Raw genomic sequence first — 9,664 nt, 5'->3', positions numbered from 1 at the left:
TCTCCAGTGTTCACGCCTCCACTTTTCATGACGAGCCCAATCGGCAATATTGTTACAGATACTTGTACAGCCTTTGTTATCAAGCCAGTTCTCGAGCAGGTCGTCTATAATCTCGATTCAGAGCTGCTAGTCCGAGAAGTTACTATCGTTGAAAGCGAATGCGAAATCAACATCTGTAGAAGCCGATACACTATAGCTGGTGAACTCCAATTCCATCCCTGTTCTCTCTCTAGAATTTCCTTTTGTTTGGTTATTGAGAAAATCTGAGGGAAAGTATTTGGTTACCGAGAAAATCTGAGGGAGAGTGAGACTGAGGGCTGGGCTTAGAAATCTAGAGGTTACTAGGTTAATCTAGAGTGAGACTAAGAGTGTTTTATTTAAGTTTTAGATTTTAGAAGGGTTTATTGGGTTTATTTAATTTTAAATTTTAGATGGGTTTAGTGGGTATTAGTGGATTTATCCATTTAGACCCATCTAATTAAATAACCAAATAGGTATTTATCTATTGAATCCAAATACTCAAATGGGTTTGGTTAAGACTTATCCAAATAAGGTGGGTAATGGACGGGTTTTTGGATATGGATAAAAATTGCCACCCCTAATGGTGGCCATAGTAGGTTGTGGGGTGGTACTAGGTTTTTGGTGGTTATTAGGTTGCTTGAGAGAGACGGAAAGGAAAAGAGAGAAATAAATAAATAAATAGTCTGATTAAAGGGTGTTCTTATGGCATTTTGTTAATTGATCATTTTAAGAAAGTTTTTATAATTTTCATGGGAAATATAAGATTATTTTTGATAACTAATTTTGTTTTCTGTGTTCAAAATTTTGCTTTTAAGAAAGAAAGAAAAAATTGTCGTGTTTTCAAAGTTAAAAATAAGTTTAAAAATATAAAAATAAATATCGGTGAAATTATATTGGACTGGTTAAAGTCCCAACAAGATCAATATAATTTGGGGTCATTCGGTTTTTAAGTCCCTACAAGATAAACATCAACAGGTGCCTATCAAAGGTCATCATGTTGGTGTGTGAATTCGCATTGCTAATTTGCTTCATTCCGTGGGGCAATGGATATTGATGCCACTAGTGAGCAAAGGTGGTCTGTCATTCTCTTCTCTAAGATCATCAGATGGTTGAGTTCAGCATAGTGGAATGCAGAGAAACAGCCCTCGTGTCCTGTGCGAGAGAGAGAGAGAGAGAGAGAGAGAGAGGATGATGAAATTCTGAGTTTTGCTGCCAGTGGCAATGGGGTTTGAACTTGGGCACGGCATCATTAATTGAGGCTTTTCACATTGAACAAGGGCTTAAGAGCTAAAACTAGAAACAGGCAAAGGCTTGTTTTCTCAATTTCCTTTTTATTTTTTTGAGAATTGCAAACAATTTTTGTTTTCTATCTGTTTTGAATTACCTAATAAGTTTATAATAAAACTATTCTTAAAAACATAAAATTAAGGGAAAAAAAATAGTTACCAAACATATTGTTATTAAAAAGTGAGTTATTTTTTTTAATAAAAAGTTTATAAAAATATTTCCAATCCTAATGTTCTTAGAATATTCGTTAACTTTTCCCATAAATAAATAGCATTAGTCGTGATATGAAAAATAAAATATAGAATATATAGTGAGTTGTGAAATAATATGTTAAAATAGGGGAATTAGTTTTTTGGATTGCTAAAATGTTAAAATTTTTAATATCCTAGACTTAAATGCTCTCTAAATAACAAAAAATTAAAAGCTTTTTGTTTAGAAAGCTTACCTTGATGGATGAACCCAAAAGTAAATTCGCATGTATATAAGAAAAGTGTATTAATATGCTCGCAATAACATTACGGCGCTGCTCCATCACTATTTATTTAGTCAAGTTACAACTCACATATAAAAATATTAGAAAAATACTAACGAATACCCTTAAGGTATCGGTTAATGTAAGGACTGAAATTGGATTGGTCCCAAAACCGGATTGGGCTCAAACCCTAGTGGCCCAAACAATAAAATTGTAGAGCGTGGATAGAAGAACTAGATCTATCCCAAAAGAAAAATGATTAGATTTAACAGTTCAAGACGGTTTGACACAAGTGAGATTAGAAAATCTATTCTCGGAATAGATTTAGTCGTTCGTATTATATGGTTTTGTTGAATAATAAAATTGTACAAGAGTTCCAGTCCTTCTCCTTTTTTTTTTTTAGTACATCTTTCCATGTTATATATTCCAGCCTTGGTGTCGTCCCTACCATACACGTGTAGGTTGGATTCGGAGAACTCGTTCCTGTCCCATCTAGCACTTTCCATAACCATCAACTAATAGCTGTAAGGCTGCTTGGTCATTGTTTAGGTGTCACTTCCACATTAATGCGGCCAGAGAGTTGGTTGGGAATCATTTAATTCGGAGATAGCAGCTTTTTGAAGATATTTGTTGCCCTTCTCCTTTCTTATCCTTTGTCTGATGTCTAACCCTTAGTAATGATGTAAATTTGAAGTAAGTCCATGATGATATGGCGCTCAGATCAACCTCGGACACATGTTGTCGAGAGGGCTTTTGTCCTTGGACACTTGTTTGACCTATCTCATATTGCCTCTACTCCTCTCTTCATTCTGTTCTCCTTATAATCTTATCTAGACCTCCTCGGATGGTCTAACGTCATTGGATTGGGCCATAGGCGCAGTTAACAATGTCTTAACAGTACTTCCTAATTAATTGGCCCTCACAATAACCCCTCAAAATCTTGCTTTTCGACTCCTCAGGAGGAAATGATGATTTTGACATCCTTAGCCCATCTTGCTTTTGGTCCTACTCTGTGTTCCTGACCTTCCACGTGTCTTTTCGCCTGCTCAAGGCACGCTCCTGACGATTCGGCATCCAGAACGTGCCAGCATTAAATTTTGGCAACGCCTTTGTGCCCCACGTTCAACGATAAGATGTAAATCAAACAATGGAAGGTTTTTCTTGTTTTGTGAGCGGGAACTTTCCCACTTGTAACTTCTGCGCCACTATAAATAGATTTTCAAATCAATTCTCTCTCCTACTTTCAACAATCACACAATCCTAGAGCTCATACATTGAACCTCTCTCTCTCTCTCTCTTTCATTTCCTTGTGCGTCTACAAATACTAGAACTTTGTCCGAGGACCCTCTTTCAAACCTATAAGTCTTCTTAAAACCTTTTTAGTTTTCATCTTAAACTTGTTTATTTTCTTTGTAACATTTTAGAAAAATGGGTAAGTTCCAATGTTTGGTTGAGTCCGAGGAGTGTATAAGAAGTTTCAGGGTTAAGTATAGGATCCCACCAATAGTGGGTGTGAGGTATGCGGCCTAGGGGGAGTGGGTTGGTGCTAGGAAAATAGGGGAGGTGGTCATTCCCATGATTGCCTTCATAGAGGGTGGGATGACCATTCCCATGGGTACTATTACTAAGAATTACCTTAGGTTTTTTAGGTTATCTCCCACACAGTATGCCCCAAACATGTTTAGGGTCTTGGAAAGTATAGAAACTTTAAACGAGAGAATGAACCTAAACCTGACCCACCATGATGTGAATTGGGTGTACAATTTGCACCATTTGAAGAGGCAGGGTTATTACCTCAAATCAAGGTATCCCGCAGTAAGGCTAATCCAGTGTCTTCCTACTTCAAACAAGAACTTAAAGGAGGATTTTCTTATCTTTTCTAGGGAATGGCACGACGGCCTGCCCTGCCCAACGGAGGAGGGAGAACCAGGTGGGGGTATAACCGTAGATTCATGAATTTTAGTTTTACATTTTTTTTTTTTTTTTTTTTTGTCTTGTGTTTCAATATTCTTGTTTCTAATGAAACCTCATTTTAATTCAATGATTATTCAGATAGGCGTTCTACTAAACCCAAACTCAACTTAGTCAACAAAGCGAGCTTGGATAGGGTATTGCAAGCCAAAATATATGTGAACGAAACTGACGGTTAACTCCGAGCAGCCTATTTAATCCTCGGATACACACCTCTCTCATTCGCCTTCCAAGCTCCTAAATACGTAATCAGAGCTCGTGACCCTCAGCTCTAACATATCAGCGTTGCCTACCAGGGGTTTGTCGTTCCAGAGGGTGTTCCACTCCCTAGAGACATTCGCTGCACCTAGCCACTTTTCGTTACCACTCCTTCAGTATGAGCATCCTCATCCCAACTCGTCCTCAAAGAAGAGGAGGACAGAAGAGAAGAAGAAGAAGAAGAGGAAGAAGAAGAAGAAGAAGAAAGAAATCTGGAGGAAATTGTAGATTTGACAGACTCCTCGGATGAATTCGAGGTTTTTAATCAAACTATACACTCCGAGGACGCTTTCGACGAAATGGGTGTCCAAAGGAAAACCCCAAAGGAGTCTAATGGAGCTGATAGAGAACCAACCTAGGAAAGGTGCACCGGGGAGATTTGCACAGTCTCAGATTCCCTCTCCTCCTGCTCCTCACCAACCTCCTCACCAACCTCAGCCAGTCAGACCTGAAGCTGCTAATCTAAAAAGGAGAAGGGAGCAAAAACGGCAAGACGTTGTTGATACTGGAAGATCCCGTTCGACCCAGGAAGAAGAGGCCCAACGAGCTGCGAAGCTATAGAAGGTCAGCCACACATCACAACGAAGCCTAGAGAGGTCGGATACTCAGCCTTTTGAGCCACAAGCCTGGCTCCTAGCACCCATGCATGGTGGGGAGCCCTTAAGGGATGATGCATCACTTAGGGACTTCAACGATGGCATTGGGTGCCACGTAGCCTCGGTCGTGGAGGAGGCTTTGTTGCTACCAAGAGATATGGCTGAGCTAAAGAATATAAGGAAGAATGAAGTCTTCCTTAATTGCAAAAGATATTTGGGAATGGTATAGTGTTAACTCTTTTCCCTCTTTTTTCTTTTTATTTATAATTATTATTTATTGATATGTATTATTTATTGGCTATGGTGTTGATCCTTCCCTTTTAAGCTATCCAAAATACTTTTAGACTGGAAGAGATTACCAATAACTGCTACCAGCAATTGGAAGATGAAAGAAAAAACGGACGGCCGCCATACAAACATTGACCATATCTGAGCATAACCTTGCCGAGCTGAAGAAAAAGTTGACTGCTGAGGAGCAGGCTCACCGTAGCACTGACTCAGCCTTGAAAGGCGCAGAGAGACAAGCCGAGGACCAGAGGAGGTGTCTACGCGAGGCAAATGAAGAATTGAATGCTGCTAGGGAGCAAATGGCAGCCCTTAAAAAACAACTGAAGGAAACCCAAAGGCTAAAGGATCAAGCTGAGAAGTCCAAGGCTGAAGCCGAGAAGGCAAGGGTTGAGGTCGAGAAGGCAATGGACGAGGTCGAGCAGAAGGGTTATGACCTTGGAGTAGTTGAGACCGAGGAAACCCTTAGGGCAAAGGTCCCAGTGGTGAGCTGCATTTACTGCGCCCAAACTTGGGATGAAGCCCTTAACCGAGCTGGGATTGAGGCTTTATCTGAGTTGAGGAAAGCAGAGAATGTGTTTTACCCTTCTACAATTCGAGCCTCGAATCCTCCTTCCACTCAAGATGAAGTGGCCTCCATAATTGCTTATCCAAATCCAGAAGTATTGCCTCAGGATCCTCCTCCTCCTAGCCAGCAAGGACCAACAAAAGAGACCGATGCTTCCTAAGAAGTATCCTCAGATAAGGCTGCTGCCGTTTTGGAGGTAGGGGTAGCTTCCCAAGGCTTTCAGCAAGACTTGGCTTCTACAGTCATACCCGCTGAGGGAGCTTCTAAAGACAAAAAGGGAACAATTGCCTTGGAAGCAGATAATTCGACCAACAAAACTTCCAAGCTTCAAATTAAGCTGAAAAAATGAGCTTTCTTTTGTAATACAATTAGGACTTTTGCAAGGGATTTTGTTGTTTGTTGTTTTTTTTTTTTTTTTAGAAATATTTTAATGAAGTATGCATTTTTACTTTTTGGAATTCGTTTTGAGTTGTTGTTTATCTCATTTTTGTGTTATTCGTTCTATCATTTTGGTTTTGAGTAGTTTCATCTTGATTGCCCTTTATTTATATAAGAGAAAAAACATAATTTGCACACATTTTTAATTGGCAGCTAAAATGGATGATAACCATTGAGTCTATAACATCACATAGATACAATTTGGATACATATATATCCATTCTAACAAGTTGAACCTTAAGAAAATGTTCAAAAGCCGGATAAAGTTAAGTCTAGAGCACCTCAACATGCATTAAATGATGCTCACAAGCTTATTAGGATTTATATCTTTACTAGGTAATTAGAAACCCTGTGATCTGAGAATAGGATTTAAGGGTTTACTCCTTTGAAATGCCCAAGTTTGTGTGGCACTAGCATTTTCATAACAAGAGGCTGTATTAGTTTCTATTGAACCTATTTAATGCTCCAATACAGGTCATAGGGTATTAATTTCGACTAAGTTTTTGGTTCGAGGAACATGACATAACTTAGTTTCTGTTTAATACTTCAATAGATGTCAAAGGGTATTAATTTCCACTAAATTTGTGGTTTGAGGAACCTGATATAACTTAGTTTCTGTTTAGTACTTCAATAGATGTCAAAGGGTATTAATTTCCATTAAGTTTATGGTCCGAATAACTTGACATAACTTAGTTTCTGTTTAATACTTCAAGAGATGTCAAAGGATATTAATTTCCACTAAGTTTGTGGTCCGAGGAACCTGACATAACTTAGTTTCTGTTTAATACTTCAATAGATGTAAAAAGGTATTAATTTCCACTAAATTTGTGGTCCGAGGAACCTGACATAACTTAGTTTTTGTTTAATACTTCAACAGATGTCAAAGGGTATTAATTTCCACTAAGTTTATGGTCCGAGGAACTTGACATAACTTAATTTCTGTTTAATACTTCAATAGATGTCAAAGGATATTAATTTCCACTAAGTTTGTGGTCCGAGAAACCTGAAATAACTTAGTTTTTGTTTAATACTTCAATAGATGTAGAAACACATGATGTATGATTGGCATAAATTAGAGGAAGGCTAAACAAGATTACTTTTATTAATAATAATACCTCTTTAGATTGTTTACATTCCAAGGATGAAGCACAACTTTTTCGTCTAAGTCTTCTAAGTAATAGGCTCCTATTCCGGCCACTGAAGTAATCTAATACGGTCCTTCCCAATTAGGCTCCAGTTTTCCCCAAGCTAGATTCTTGGTGGTTCCCAAAACTTACCTCAGCACCAGATCTCCTACAGCTAACGGCCTCAGCTTTACATTGGTATCGTAACTTTGCTTCAGTTTATGCTGATAATAAGCCAGTTGGACCATTGCGTACTCCCTTCACTCTTCGATCAAGTCTAGACCTTTTTCCAATAGCCCATCATTACTGTCCAAGGTAAATACACTGGTTTTTAACGTTGGGAAACCAGTTTCTAGAGGGATGACGGCCTCGGCTCCAAATGTCATTGAGAAAGGAGTTTCTCCTGTTGATCGTCGAGGCGTTGTTTGATATGTCCAAAGGACATATGGCAATTCCTCCACTCATTTTCCTTTTGCTTCATCTAGTCTCTTTTTAAGTCCATTGACTATAACCTTGTTGACAACCTCAGCTTGCCCATTCCCTTGAGGATAGGGCAGAGTGGAATATCTATTCTTTATCCCTAAGTCAGAACAGTATTGCCTGAAGGCTTTACTATCAAATTGAAGGCCATTATCCAAGATAAGGATGTGGGGAGTTTCAAATCGAGTAATGATATTCCTCTAGATAAACTTTTAACATCTATGTTTTTTATGTTAGCCAAAGGTTCAGTTTCGGCCCACTTAGTGAAATAATCCGTGTCGACCAGCAGATACTTTTTGTTCCCTAATGCTTTAGGAAAAGGACCTACAATGTCTAAACCCCACTGAGCAAAAGGCCAAGGGCTGGATAGAGGATTCAGAATTCCTCCAAGTTGGTGGATGTTTGGAGTGAACCTTTGACATTGGTCACATTTTCTAACATACTCTTGTGCTTCCTTCTACATATTTGGCCACTAGTATCCTTGAGTAATGGCTCGGTGAGCTAGGGACCTTCCCCCCATGTGACTTCCACAAATTCCTTCATGCAGTTCCTTTAGGAGTGACTCTGACATCTCGGGATGTACACAGAGCAGATACGGCCCAGAAAAAAAAAAAAAAACGTTTATACAACTTTCTATCCTCGGACAACCAAAACCGAGGAGCTTTCCTTCGTATCTTTTCAGATTCTATTCTCTCCCCAGGCAATATATCGCTTTCGAGGAATTGGAGTATGGGGTCCATCCAGCTCGGCCCCAAGTTGACTAGATGAATCAGGAGCAAGTCCTTCCTTGCTGGGGTAGGGGTGTATAAGTCTTCAACAATTATCACCCAGGGCAAATTTCCGTGCCGAGGAGGTGGCAAGCGTTGCCAAGGAATCTGCATGGGTGTTCTCACCTTTGGGGACATGTGACAAGTCAAAAGATTCAAACTTTGTTTGTACACACCTGACTTGACCTAAATACTCCTGCATTCTTGTATCTCAAGCTTCCAGCTCCCCTTTTACCTGGCCGACGATCAATCTCGAATCTGAAAATATTTCCACTGCCTTTCCACCCATTTTTTGGACCATAGTCATTCCCACTAGCAAAACTTCATATTCCGCTTCGTTGTTCGTAGTTGAGAATCCCAGCCCCAAGTCCCTAGGATTGTGCCCCACTTAGCGATCTTCCGAGTATAATTTGCGCTCCTAGGTATGGACTTGAGCGGTAACTGAGTTAGAACTACTATGGTGTGCACCTGGAAATAATGTGGGAGTTTCTGTGTAGCATGCACTACTGCCAAGATGGCCTTTTCCAGTGATAAGTACCGCACCTCAGCTTCATGAAGTGACTTACTTATATAATAAACCGGTCTCTAGACACTACTGTCTTCTCGTATCAAGACAAAACTTACTGTATGAGTAGCCACTGCCAGGTAGGCAAACAGGACCTCATCCACTTCAGGACTAGACATGATAGGTGGCCGAAATAGGTATTCTTTCAGCCGCTAAAATGCTACGACACATTCTTTAGTCCACTCAAACCCTTTCCACTTATGCAGTAAAAGGAAAAAAGGTCTGCATCTATCAGCTGACCTAGAGATAAATCGGTTTAAGGCAGCAGTCATTCTTGTCAATTTCTGCACCTCTTTCGGATTCCGAGGTGCTTGTAAGTCATTAATGGCCTTAATCTGATCTGGATTCACCTCAATTCCCCTGTGAGTCACCATGTACCCCAAGCACTTTCTGGAGCCTACACCAAAGGAACACTTTGAAGCATTCAAACATAGCTTGTGCTTTCTCAAAATTCCAAAAATGCTCATAAGATCTCCCACATGCTTGGACACCACTTTGCTCTTCACAACCATATCATCAATATAGACCTCAATGTTTTTGTCCAGTTGTGGTTCGAACATTTTAGTCATCATCCGTTGATAAGTAAACCCTGCATTTTTCAAACCAAAGGGCATCACTTTATGATGATAATTTCCAATGAGAGTGACAAAAGCTGTCTTCTCTTGATCGTCCAATGCTAACGGTATTTGATGATATCCTTGAAAGGCATCCAAAAAACTCATCCGAGGATGACCTACTATTACATCCACCAACTGATCTATCATTGGCATAGGAAAAGGGTTCTTGGGACAAGCCTTATTGAGATCCGTGAAGTCCACATACACTCGCCACT

The sequence above is a fragment of the Quercus lobata genome, chromosome 4 (genome assembly GCF_001633185.2).
Source record: "Quercus lobata isolate SW786 chromosome 4, ValleyOak3.0 Primary Assembly, whole genome shotgun sequence".
Classification (NCBI taxonomy): Eukaryota; Viridiplantae; Streptophyta; class Magnoliopsida; order Fagales; family Fagaceae; genus Quercus; species Quercus lobata.
This window is presented reverse-complemented; position numbering follows the sequence as displayed.